The sequence below is a fragment of the Podarcis vaucheri genome (assembly GCF_965113315.1).
Source record: "Podarcis vaucheri genome assembly, chromosome: W".
Taxonomy (NCBI): domain Eukaryota; kingdom Metazoa; phylum Chordata; class Lepidosauria; order Squamata; family Lacertidae; genus Podarcis; species Podarcis vaucheri.
The window spans coordinates 29876278-29890028 of NC_138757.1; positions in this window are offsets into that span (position 1 = coordinate 29876278).

A 13751-nucleotide genomic window follows, 5' to 3' on the forward strand; every position below is an offset into this window, starting at 1 on the left:
AAGGCTGACGTGGCTCGCTACGTCGCTGGTTGTGATGTCTGCAGGCGGGCCAAGGGGCCTACCGGGCGACCCCCCGGCCTTCTTCAGCCGTTGCCGGTTCCACCACGTCCTTGGCACACAGTTTCTCTGGACTTTGTAGTGGAGCTACCCCCGTCTCAGGGCTACACCTGCCTTCTAGTTTTTTTCGACCATTTCACGAAGATGGTGCACTGTGCCCCCTGCCCATCCGTACCCTCAGCTAAGGAAACCGCTCAGCTGTACCTTCAGCATGTCTTCCGCCTGCATGGCCTACCTGAGCGTGTGGTGTCCGACCGTGGCGTTCAGTTCACGTCCCGGTTTTGGCGTTCTTTGCACCAGGCCCTCGGAACAGAGGTCTGTCTCTCACTCTCATCTGCTTACCACCCACAGACTGATGGCCAGACGGAACGGGCGAACGCGGTGCTGGAGCAGTACCTCCGGTGTTACTGCAGCTACCAGCAGGATGACTGGGTCGACCACCTAGCCTTGATGGAGTTTGCTTATAACAACGCAGTGAATGCGTCCACCCAGCAGACCCCGTTCCAGGCCAGCTACGGTTTTCATCCACGGTTGTTTCCGGATGTGCTGCCGGCATCTGCGGTCCCTGCGGTGACAGAGTGGCTTCAGGAGCTCCAGTCCCAGCAACAGCTGTTGATGGAGCAGCTGCGCCAGGCCAAGGAGGCGTACAAGGTCCAGGCCGACCGCCACCGCCAGGTGGGGCCGGAACTCCACGTCGGTGACCTGGTATGGCTCTCCACTCGCCACCTCCACCCTTCTCGACCTTCGCGGAAGCTGGACGCCCGTTTCACCGGCCCGTTCCCCATCGTGCACCAGGTCTCGCCGGTGGCATTCCGTCTCCGGTTGCCAGCAACCCTGAAGGTTCACCCGGTATTCCACAGGTCCCTTCTGAGTCCGGTGGCCCCACCCGACGAGTTCCACCCGAACCGTCCCCGACCGCAGCCAGTTTTGGTTCAGGGAGAGCCTGAGTACGAGGTGGAACGCATTCTGGACTCCCGATACCGCAGGGGAAAGCTGCAGTATCTCATAGACTGGAAGGGGTATGGGCCGGAGGACCGTTCCTGGGAACCAGCGGCCAACGTCCACGCGCCTGCCTGCCTCCGAGAGTTTCATGCGGCGTACCCCAACAAGCCGGGTCCGGACCCTCAATTGAGGGGGGGGGGCTGGGAGGGGGGCTGGTGTGATGGCCTGGGATTCCGAGTCTGAGAGTGAACCGGAGGAATCCCAGCCGGCACAGGAGTCCCCGCCTCCAGGGCCGGCTGAACTGGGGCAAGGCCTAGATGCTGAGGAGCCTGCACCTGTGCCAGATCCTCAGGGGCAGGCACCAGGTGAGACCATTCTGGCCCCAGAGGTGCTGGAGGACTCAGTGGCTACAGGTGAGCCTCCCCCGGGGCCCAGTAACCCTTCGGCCTCTCCTGAACTGCAGAGGCTTAGGGCAGAGAGGCGAAGGGAACTGGTCTCTCCCAGGAGGAGTGCTCGCCTTAAGGCCAGGAGAGGCGGGGCTCCTGGGGGCCGGGACCGCCCCCGGCCTTAGAAGAAGATAAAGGTCAGGCAGCCCGGTCCCAGGTTGCGGGAGCAACGTCGTTGTGGAGTACCTGCTTTACCCAGACCTAGATCTGCACTCCCAGTGTGCCTGTTCCTCGCCCAGCTTCCTGCTCCTGACTCTCCGGTGTTCCTGTTCCTCGCCCGGCTGCCCGCTGCTGACCCACCAGTGTTCCTGTTCCCCGCCTGGCTCCCTGCTTCTGCTCTACCAGTGTTCCTGTTACCCGCCTGGCTTCCTGCTGCTGCCCTACCAGCGTTCCTGCTCCCCCGCCCGGCTCCCTGTTTCGGACCTCGCGTCTCATCTGGTGATCGTCTACCCTGCTAGTGACTCTGGACTGAACTTCGGCTACGGTATTAGTACCTTTCCCCCCGGGACCAGCACACTTTCTCTGTCGAAGACACTGACGCAGGCAGTCATGTCTTTCTTTGTTCTGATCAACACTGAATAAAAGCTTGTAAATAATGCTCTCCTGAGTGCGACTTCTGGCTGTGCATTATCTGCTGATAAGAGTGTGCACGAGCCCTGGAATGTGGCAAGGTATTTTCAGGAAACTCGTGTCGCTAATCGCTCATACTGCGTGACTACGGGAGATCGATGGATCGTCCGGCAGCCGGCTTGGGGGCCATGATGGACTCTATCTCCCTGGCAGTATCCCAACAGGTTATGGGCCCAGATTCACGGCACTTACAGGAGAGTAAGACTGCGACAGACTGCGTTGAAAGGTATGTGGAGGAAAAGCGAAAGTACGGCTTTTCTGCTTGCCGTGGCAAGAGCCTTTGAACTCCAGCAGATTAATGGATCTGGGAGCCGCGCCAAAGGCTTCGTGATTAATGGGCTGCCGAGATAACAAGTCTCTGAAGTGAAATAGACTCACGGCTAAAAGGAATAGCTGGCATGGAGTTTTTCCAAGCTTCTGAGGCTACTGAGTGCCCAAAGTTAAATCAGCACAATTATAAAACCTGGGCAAAATGGTGTGAGAGTTTGCTGTGTCAGTTTGGAGTGTGGCATACTGTGTCTGTAGCCCCTCCAGTTCCTCTGACAGAAAGATGGAAAGCCGAAAATTCGAAGGCGATAGACGTAATAGTCTTGTCCGTCTCTCTGGAGGAAATTGCAACGTTGGCTGGCCACGTCACTGCACGTAAGATGTGGGATGCTTTGAAGTTAGCCCACCAGCCAGTCATCCCAGCCCAGAGTTTGACTGCATCGGAGGTCCTGGCTGATTCCCAGAATGCGAGTGAATGCAGGGATGCCGAGGCCACCAGTTCAAGCTGCAGGGGGAGCTGACTGTCACGTCATCCCAGGCGGCATTCCAGCCTCTAGGGGGAGCCAAGGAGTCGGCAGCTGAGAGCTCTGTTTCTCGTGGGAACCAAGGTCATCGCCTTTGCAGAGGCTGGAAGGCTAAAGGTAAACAGAGGCAGACGCCTGCAGATGGCCAGAAGCAGAGGGAGGGTAAAGAGCCCACGCCAGTGGAAAGCAAGGCTTTGTTTGCTGGCACAGCTTCACCAAAGGCTAAAGGCAAGTCTGATGGCCAGGAGCAGGGGGGCAAGCTGCAAAAGCCCACGCCGGTGGAAAACAAGGGTTTGCTTGTTGTAAAGACTGCTCCAAAGGCCAAAGGCAGGTTTGTTGTGGATTCGGGCTGCACCCGCCATATCGCGAATGACCGCCACCTATTTATCTCCTTCAAACCTCAAGAAGGTGAGGTCCACCTGGCTGACGGAAAGACGTTGCAAATCGCAGGAGAAGGGACTGTGAGACTGGCAAGTCTGCGCACAACCATCAAAGATGTACTTTATGTTCCAGGCGCTGCGAGCAACTTGCTCAGTGTCCCACAGCTTACTCGGCGTGGTTTTGGGATTTCCTTCAAGAGGAGCGTCTGTGTCATCAGAAAAGGCAAAGAGGACATTTTGCATGCAAAGTTTATGGATGGTTTGTTCTGTATAACTTATGACGACAGTGGTGCTGTTGTGTCTAATGTTGATTCTTGCTGTGTTGCACAAACTAACAAAGTTCGTCATGCAGGATGCATTCACGATGCACACAGAAGGTTTTGTCACCTCTCTTGGAAGGCACTGGCCAAGATGCCAGAGATGGTTGAGGGTTTGAACATCAAACCCTGTAAGTTTCACATGAAATGTGTATCTTGTGCAGAGAACAAGGTGAAGGTTGCTCTAAAAGGCAAGGAGTCTAGCAGGCAGGGTTCCAAACCCTACCAGCTAGTGCACACAGACCTGGTAGGTCCACTTGCGCCCTCTCTGGGAGGAGCAAGGTACTTCATGGTTCTAATTGATTCTTTTTCCAGGTACATTCATGTGTTTATGCTCGAACAGAAATCGCAAGCGTTTCCGAAGTTCAAGGCATTCTGTGCTTGGTTGGAGAATGTTCACGGTAAACGTATTGGTTGTCTCTTTACTGATCGGGGCGGGGAGTTCACTTCTCAGCAGTTTGAAGCTTTCCTGACTGAGAAGGGAATCCAGCATGACTTGTCAACGCCTAGATCGCCATGGATGAATGGGCTTGCGGAGCGAGCAAATCAAACGTTGCTGCAAGGAATGAAAACCTTCTTGCATGATGCCAATCTCCCTGATAAGTTTTGGGGGGAGGCTCTGTCGAATTTTGCTTACACTTTTAATCGCAGATTGTCATCACCTATTGGTTGTACCCCCTATGAGAAGATGTTTGGCAAGAAACCCAACATCAAGCACATGAGAATCTTTGGTTCTGACATGTGGGTACACACCCCACAAAGCAACAAGCTTGGGAAGCGTGGGGCACATGGTTTGTTCATGGGGTATGAAAAAGGAACATACAGGGTATGGATGACTGACTCTGAGTCCATTAAGTTCACAAGGAGTGTTGAGTACAATCCTAAGTGGGGGGAAAATGTGGGAATTTTCCAGAGTAACCCAGAGGAGGATGAAGGTGATGTCAAGCAAGCAGCTAAAGCTGAGGAAGCTGCTGAGGATGATGATGATGATGATCAGAGTTCGGATTCCAGTTCAGTGGGCGGCGCTGCTGCTGGTGTCAGTGACAGTGATGACACAGCAGACTACAAGAGCGCAAAGGCCTCAGTCAGACCATCTGATGCATCTGACAATGAACTGGAAGAACCACTGTTCACCATTAGTCGCTTTTCTCCTAAGAAAGAGGAGATGAGTCCAGAAGACTTGCGTCTAGTACTCAGATCTGAGAGAGCCACGAAGGGCAGACCTCCAAAGAGATTTGCTGATGAGTTTGCTAAGACAGCAACTGCGGTTCTTAGTAGCTCAGAGAAGGTGTGGGAACCTTCAAGCTTCAAAGAGGTTCAGGAGTTAACCTCTAAAGATGCTGAGCCTTGGCTTAATGCCATGAAGGCTGAAGTTGATTCCTTGAACAGGAACCAAACTTGGGAACTCCCAGGGATGAGACTGGTTGGCAGCAAATGGGTCTTCAAGGCCAAGACAGACCAGAATGGCAAGGTTGTCAGACACAAAGCCAGATTGGTTGCCAGAGGTTTTTCACAGGTACCAGGACAGGATTACCACGAGACCTATTCATTCACAGTCAAATATGAGAGCATTCGGCTGATGCTCAAGATCGCTGCGGAGGAGAAACTGCATGTTTCCCATCATGACATTAATGCAGCTTTTTGTACGGGATTTTGGGGGAGGAGCTGTACATGCTTCCACCTGACGGGATGCAGATACAGAAGGGAATGTTCTGTAAACTGCGGAAATCCTTATATGGTCTCAAGCAGAGTGCCAGGTGTTGGAACACAAAGCTCACTGAGACATTGCTTTCTTTTTTTTAAAAAAAAAATATATTTATTGCAAATTTTTAACAAACAAAAGAAATCACCAAACATATGAAATACCATCACCAAAAAGTAACAATCAAAAGAAAACAGAAACAAACAAAGAGATAAACATAGACAAAAAAGAATGCAACAAAGACCACTGTTCATAACGCATATTTCCATAACCTTTGGACTTCCTCACATCACCCTTTTCTGCATTCTCAATAATAAAATTATAAACAGCAATTTGTTACCTTGTTTCAGTTCTTATTTTGTAATTCTCATATATTATGTCAAACTTTAATTATTTTAGTCATAAGCTTCACTGCTTAGTTTAAACATAAATATTGTTTCCAATTTCATCTTTTACTTACACATCGCTTAATCTCATAGTGTCTTTCAACTAAATTGCTGATGCCATGTTAGTTTCTATCGTGCATTTTCTTAACATTCATACAACTTATAGTATTTTTGTAAATAGTCCTTAAATTTTTTCCAACCCTCTTCCACTGTCTCTTCTCCCAAGTCTCGGATTCTGCCAGTCATTTCAGCCACCTCCATATAGTCTATCAGTTGTGTCTGCCATTCTTCCAGCGTGGGCAAATCTTGTGTCTTCCAATGTTTTGCGATGAGTATCCTTGCTGCTGTTGTTGCATACATAAAAAAAGTTCGATCCTTCTTTAACACCCTCTGGCCAACAATGCCCAAAAGGAAGGCCTCTGGTTTCTTAGGAAAGGTATACTTAAATACCTTTTTTAAATCATTATAAATCGTTTCCCAAAAGGCCTTAACCCTCGGGCAAGTCCACCAAAGGTGAAAGAATGTCCCTTCAGTCTCCTTACATTTCCAAAATTTATTGTCATGCAAATGATATATCGTATTTTTCGCTCTATAACACGCACCCGACCATAACACGCACGTAGTTTTTAGAGGAGAAAAATCTGTAGGCATGCCACCCGTAGGCATTTCCTCCATAACATGCACAGACATTTCCCCTTACTTTCTAGGAGGAAAAAAGTGAGTGTTATGGTGCAAAAAATACAGTATTTTTGCAAGCTTGACTGGGGTCATGTACCACCTATATATCATTTTCATAATATTTTCTTTCAAGGCACTACATTCCGTGAACCTCACACCGGTGGTCCATAACCTTTCCCAGTCAGCAAACATAATGTTGTAACCAATGTCCTGTGCCCATTTTATCATAGCTGATTTAACCGTTTCATCCTGAGTGTTTCATTTCAACAGCAAGTTATACATTTTAGAAAGTACCTTAGTCTTAGGTTCTAACAATTCTGTTTCTAATTTCGATTTTTCCACCTGGAAACCTATTTTTTTATCCAAATTGAAGGTCTCCCTAATCTGAGCATAGTGTAACCAATCTCGCACTTTATCCTTTAATTTCTCAAAACTCTGCAGTCTCCAACTCTCTCCAACTTTTTCTAGTATTTCCCAATATTTTGGCCATTTGGCCTCCATATTGAGTCTTTTCTGAGCTTTAGCTTCCATAGGTGACAACCACCTTGGGGTCTTGTTTTCTAATAAGTCTTTGTATTTTATCCAGACATTGAATATTGCTTTCCTGACAATATGGTTCTTGAAAGCCTTATGGACTTTTACCTTGACGTACCACAAATAGGCATGCCATCCAAAAGCATTGTTAAACCCTTTCAGATCCAGGACATCAGTGTTCTCCAGAAGCAACCACTCTTTCAGCCAGCAGAGAGCTGCAGATTCATAATACAGCCTTAAGTCTGGCAGGGCAAACCCCCCTCTCTCTTTAACATCAGTTAATATTTTAAACTTTATTCTGGGCTTTTTGCCCTGCCAGACAAATTTTGAGATATCTCTCTGCCACTTTCTAAAACAATCCACCTTGTCCACAATCTGTAGGGTCTGAAACAAAAACAGCATTTTTGGCAATACATTCATTTTTATAGCAGCAATTTGGCCCAACAAGGAAAGTTTCAATCTTGACCAGCTTTCTAGGTCCTTTTTAATTTCTGTCCAACACTTTTCGTAGTTATCCTTGAATAAATTCAGATTTTTAGCAGTCATATTAACCCCTAGGTATTTCACCTTTTTAACCACATTTAAGTCTGTCTCTTTCTGAAACCTTTCTGACTCCAAAGGTGTCAATTTTTTTCCTAAAACCTTTGTTTTTTGCTTGTTTAATTTAAATCCCGCCACCCGACCAAACTCATGAATCAGTTCTAAGACCCTTTTCGTACTAGATTCTGGCTCCTGTAGTGTCAAAACCAAGTCATCTGCAAAAGCTTTAAGTTTATACTGTTTAGCTCCGACCTGAATCCCTTCAACCAACCGGTCCCCTCTAATCATATTCAAGAGCACCTTCAGGACAGAAATAAATAACAGAGGAGAGATAGGACAGCCTTGTCGTGTTCCTTTCTCAATCTTAAACTCTTCTGTCACCATATTGTTAACTATCAATTTAGCTTTTTGTTCTGAATAAATTGCCTCTATACCATTTTCAAACTCCCGTCCCACTCCCATCCCTTCAAGATTTTTCTTCATAAACTTCCATGAAATATTATCAAAGGCCTTCTCCGCATCTATAAAAATCAACACAGCTTTTGTATTAATATTTGTTTGCAAAAGTTCCAAAATATCAATAATGTTCCTAGTATTGTTAAACAAATGTCTACCTGGGAGAAAACCTGCCTGGTCTTTATGAATTACTTCATTTAGCACTTTTTTGAATCTACTTGCCAAAATATCTGCACAAATTTTGTAATCCACATTCAGGAGAGAGATGGGATGGTAGTTCTTAAGTTGTGTCTTTTCAGTTTCTGATTTAGGTATCAATGTGATGAAAGCTTCTTTCCACGATTCCGGTGCCTTCTTCCCCTCCATAATCTCGTTGCAGACCTCCATTAATGGTCGTGTCAGATATTCTTTCAGTATCTTATAGTACTTGGAGGTGAGCCCGTCTGGCCCTGGAGACTTGCCCAGTTGCATATTCTGGATGGCACCTTCAATTTCTTGTTGTGTTATTTTATAGTTCAAAATTATCCTATTTTCTTGAGACAGTTTTGGTAATCCATTTCTTCTTAAAAATTGGTCTGTCTCAGTCTCTTTCTGCGGCCCTTGTGTGTATAGTTGTTTGAAGTATCTCTGGAAGCACTTTGTAATTTCTTCAGGGTTCTGGATATTTCTCCCTTCAATCTCTAGGTTTGTGACCGTATTCAATTTTTGTCTCTTTTTCAACTGCCATGCTAGCAGTTTCCCACATTTATTTGCTGATTCAAAAGTCCTTTGTTTCATTAACTTAATTTTCCACTCAACTTCCTGATTTATCAACTTAGAGTATTGTGCTTGGTAGAGTTTAATTTCTCTCAGAATCTCCTGTGACTTTGGTTTCAATCTTAGCTTTTTCTCACCTTCCTTTATTTTTTCCAGAATCTTGTCTTTTTTCTCATTCTGTGCTCTTTTCTTTATCGTATTCTGTTGTATCAGAAACCCCCTCATAACAGCTTTACTTGCGTCCCAGATTACTCTTTTTTCCACTGTGGTATTCAAATTTATTTCAAAGTAGTCTCTTAAGGTTTTTTTGGGCTTCTTAATAATCTCCTGGTCTCTTAACAAGGTGTCATTCATCTTCCATCTGAAGGAGCCGGTTGTAGTTAATCTCATTTCCATTTTCACTGTTGTCAGGGCTGCCTCAGGTCTCTGTTGAATGGTTTTTCTTTAAATGTAAAGGTTCATCATTGTTCCACTCCATGTGTATGTCTTTAAGGGGCCAGAGCAAGGGCCAGAGCAAGATAACGAGACCCAGCTTTACAGCTGTGAAACGTAGCAGGTGCTGCTGAGTTGTATTTGATTAAGGCGTGTCAGCATTTGGGTAGAGTATATAAGGAGCAGCACCTAGCTCTCCCATTACCCTGGGGGATGGGTTGGTGGTTGGGTCTGGTTTGGTTTGTTGATGTATTTAGTGTAAATGGAGTTTTTCTTTTTCTTATTAAAACCTTCTTTAAGTTATTTTTGAGTCCTTTCTTTTTAATGCATGATCTCCCCAGCAAGCTCTCTGCAGCGTTACTATACTGCAAAAAGCCAACATCTTTGGTTATGGGCCCAGCTGCTGAGTGGATGACTTGCATATTTTTGGACTCTGAGAAAGGTTTGAAAACTCCTTCTCCTGTTAGCGTAGTTTTTGTGGGTCTGGAAGAGTTCCAGAATGGCTGACCGGGTTCCTGAAGCTGAGAAGGCTCTGGTCTTCCCACAGCTGACAGATGAGAACTATCGTTTATGGTATTTTCGGGTGGAGGCGCTTTTGACCTCTAGAGAAGTATGGACCTATGTAACTGATGACCCTCCTGACCCTGTAACTAATGCTTGGTCGAAAGGAGATGCAAAAGCCAGGGCGATAATTAATTTGGCAGTCAGCGACCACCAAGTAGTCTATATAAGGAATAAGAAAACTGCCAAAGAAATGTGGGACAGTCTTGCAGCAGTGCATGTTAGAAAAGAGTCGGCGTCTGCATTGACGTTTTTCAAGCAGTTGTACCAGACGAAGTTGCAGCCTGGTGATGATTTGGCAACACACTTGAGACGTCTGGAGGCAATACGCGGCGAATTAATTCGAAGGGACATGGAGGTACCTGATATTCAGTATGTTTTTATCATCCTGTGTTCCCTTAATGAGGACTTTGATGGTATAGCTAGCCAGATATCTGCTGTTCCACCAGCACAATTAACTGTGGAAGGGGTAACGGCAAGATTAATGGGCGAGTTGGATAGAAGGGAGGCTTGTGCCATAAGCACTCCTGTTTCCAGAAAGAATGAGGAACACCATATGCAAACCTGTGGTGATACAACTGCATTTAAAGCTGCAAAGCGTTGTTGGTTCTGCAATAAGCAAGGACATTTTGCAGGGGACTTTCGGCGGGCACGGATCCGGTTGCAGGCGAGGGTTTGTCTCTCCGGAGAGAGCTCTAGCTTTTCGGCCGAATTGGGAGTTTTTGAGGGCGACAAAACTCCCGCTAACCCTCTGGAGGGTATCCAGAGGTCTTGGTGCCCAGCAGTGCGAAGGTGTCACTCGTCTGGTCGTCAGGTAGCCTTTGTATAAAGGCGAAGAGAGCGACGGAACGAGAGACGGCAATTTGGGCAGCCATTACAGCGGCGAATTAGCGAAGCCTCGAGCCTGCAGGCTAAGCGCTTTGCTCTCGATACAAAGAAACTCAGATACGCAGAAGGAGTGCTGGAAACTGTAAAGGGGAGAGCGTAAGGAAGTATCTGAGAAGAAAGAGAAATAGCCGAGTTCAGCGCCAACTTGTCTTCAGTGGGAAAAGACGCAGCGTGGTTTGCAGAGCCGAAGGAGAAAGTAAGTTACCGCTAGTGGTTACATTGTCCGTCCCTCCCACATTGACTCACTTTGAAATTAGACCCTCTCCTACTGTAGAGGGGAAAGGGAAACAACCAAGGGAGGGCAGAGAAATGCGGTACTAGAAAAAACTCAGCCGTCACGGAAACGGAGACACAGAACTACAAAGAGCAAACTATATAAAAAAAAAGACAAAAGGAGATTTTTGTTAAGAGGACGTTTACTAAGACCCCTGTGAGACGCTACGCTAAGTGGCTTATAAGAAAATTCCGGGGGTAGGGAAGACTACTCTTTGGACATTCGGAATCACTTTTGCTACTGTATCGCTGTTTGGGGGCTTTCTTTATCTGCTACGTTTGATATGCTTTCTTTATCTTCTTTTGGACTTAACATCTGGGTCACGGAAAGAGGAAGGAACGGGGGAAGAACAGTGTGAACAGCGTGAAACCACAAACAGGAAAGACTAATTGACTAATTCTCTATACACTTAAGAACTCTGCTTAAGAACTGACTCCTCCTGCTGGACTGAATTAAGCATTGCACCTAAATTTCGGAAAAGATTATCTGGAGACCCAGACTCTCATAGGTTAAGTGGTTGTTAAAGTGGTTGTTAAAGAGTGGGAGGATGAGTCTGAACTGAGGCAGGAAGAGTGTAATCAGACTCTGGCTGGTGGACCTAATTAACCTCTTTAAAACCTCTGAAGGGGAGGGATAGTCTTTCTTTTATTTTTGGGGAAACAGACTCTGTTATTTCAAGTGGCTATTTCAAGGGGTTAAATATAAGAAGGTTTATACTATCCCGAGGGACTGAGACCTATTGGGGGCTAATTGAAAGCTGAATAATTTAATTATAAGGAACACATCTATATATTTTTTTTTTCTCGGCATAAAAGGAACTCCCAAGGCTTAAGGACAATGTCACATACGCAGAAGAAAGGGGCAGAGGGAGGTACCCCAACTGACAGGAGAACTTCAAAACAAGAAACAGAATTTAGGACAGAAATATTGAGGATGTTCGCAGAAATAAAACAAAGCGAAAAAAATCTGGAAACAAAATTGGAACAGGTAGATAATAAAATTGGAAAAATGGACAAAAGGATTGAAGAGACAGTAAGTGAGCTAAAAGGACAGATTAAAGAGGTTTCAAAAAGAGTGGATGAGGGACTAAAAAAGACAAAGCAGGAAATGAAAGAATTGAAGCGAGAAGAAGAAAGAATGAGAAATGAGATAGTAGAGCTAAACAAAATACAGGAAGAAATTAAAGATTCTATCGCAATGAATGATCTAAAACAGAGGGAGATTAACTTAAGATTGAGACAAATCCCAGAAGTACAAAACGAGAATATAAAAGAAAGACTAGTGAAGGAAATAGCACAGTGGATGGAAGTGGAAGAGGAAGATGTGGCTAGGACAATTATAAATGCGTATAGAATGAAAATTAAAACAAATAAAGCCAGGAAATATCCAGGGGATTGTCTAATTACATTCAAAGATAGAGAGATGAGAAATTTGGTTTTGCAAAGAAATAGGGAAAAAAGATTATATATTGATGGGCATTATATTATCATATTTAAAGACATCCCCATAAGGCTGTTAAAACGGAGGGAATCGTATAAACCACTAGTGCAACTACTTAAAAAGAATAGAATTGACTTCCGATGGGAATTTCCGGAAGGGGTCTCTTTCTTCTATAAAGGTGTCAAAAGAAGATTGACTAGTCCCGAAGAAATAGGAAAATTCACAAGAAGATATAAAGAGCTCCAAGTGGGAGAGGAAGAGGGGAAAGGCGCAGAAGGTGGACCTAGACTGAGGGAGGACTTAGAATTAGGTGAAGAGGAAGAACAAAGCAGAGGAGAATTAGAAGAAGAAGAAGAGGAGGAAGAAGGAGAGGAAACAGAAAAGTTATAGAGTAACACCTAACTCAGAGTAGCACCTAAAATAATATGTCTCTAAAACTATGGAACTGGAATGTTAATGGAATGAATGATAAGAAAAAACGCAATGGAATTGAACGCATTCTAAAAAAGAAAAATCTAGATATCATATGTCTTCAAGAAACCCATGTGGCCAGTAAACATAAGAAAATCCTTATTAATAAGAGGTTAGGAAATGAGTTTATCTCTTCCGATAAAAAGAAAAAAAGAGGAGTAGTACTATATATTAAAAATAACATTGAAACACATCAACTATTTAAGGATGAGGAAGGGAGAATGATCGCAGTCCGTATTAAATGGCAAGGGGAAATGATGATAATAGTGGGAGTTTACGCACCAAATGGCAATAAAACAGAATTTTTCAGATCATTGGAAGAGAGATTATTTGATTATATGGACCAAAAAATCATAATAATGGGAGATATGAACGGGGTGGTCTCAACAGAAATAGATAGATTAAGGAAAACTAAGACAGAAGGAGGGAAACTACCTAAGATATTTTTTGAAATGGTGAAGAACTATAACCTGGTAGATATATGGAGATTGAGACACCCCCTGGAGAAACAATTTACATTTCATTCAGGACCGAATCAATCGTTGTCAAGACTAGACCAAATTTGGATATCAAATGAATTAACAGTAAGAACTACAAAAATTGAAATACAGGCCAAAATTATCTCCGACCATAACCCCATAATAATGGAAATGAAGGGGGTTGAAGGACGAACTTTCAGATGGAGACTAAATGATAACCTATGGGATGATCAAAAATTTGTGGAAAAGATCCGGACGAAACTAGTGGAGTACTTCACAGATAATCTAGACAAAGGGGTTAAAATAAACGTGGTATGGGACGCGAGCAAGGCAGTCATGAGGGGCCTGTTCATCCAACAAAATGTATGGAAAAGAAATAATAAAGAAAAAAGAACTAAGGAGATTTTGAGACAGATTATGGATTGTGAACAAAAACTAATCAAAAAACCAAACAATGAAAGGATATTGCAGGAAATAAAATCCCTCCAAACCCAATTTGCAATGTTGATAAATAAGGAGGTTGAGTGGAATATTAAAAGATTAAGACAGAGAAACTTTGAGTTCGCTAACAAGCCGGGAAAATGGCTTGCG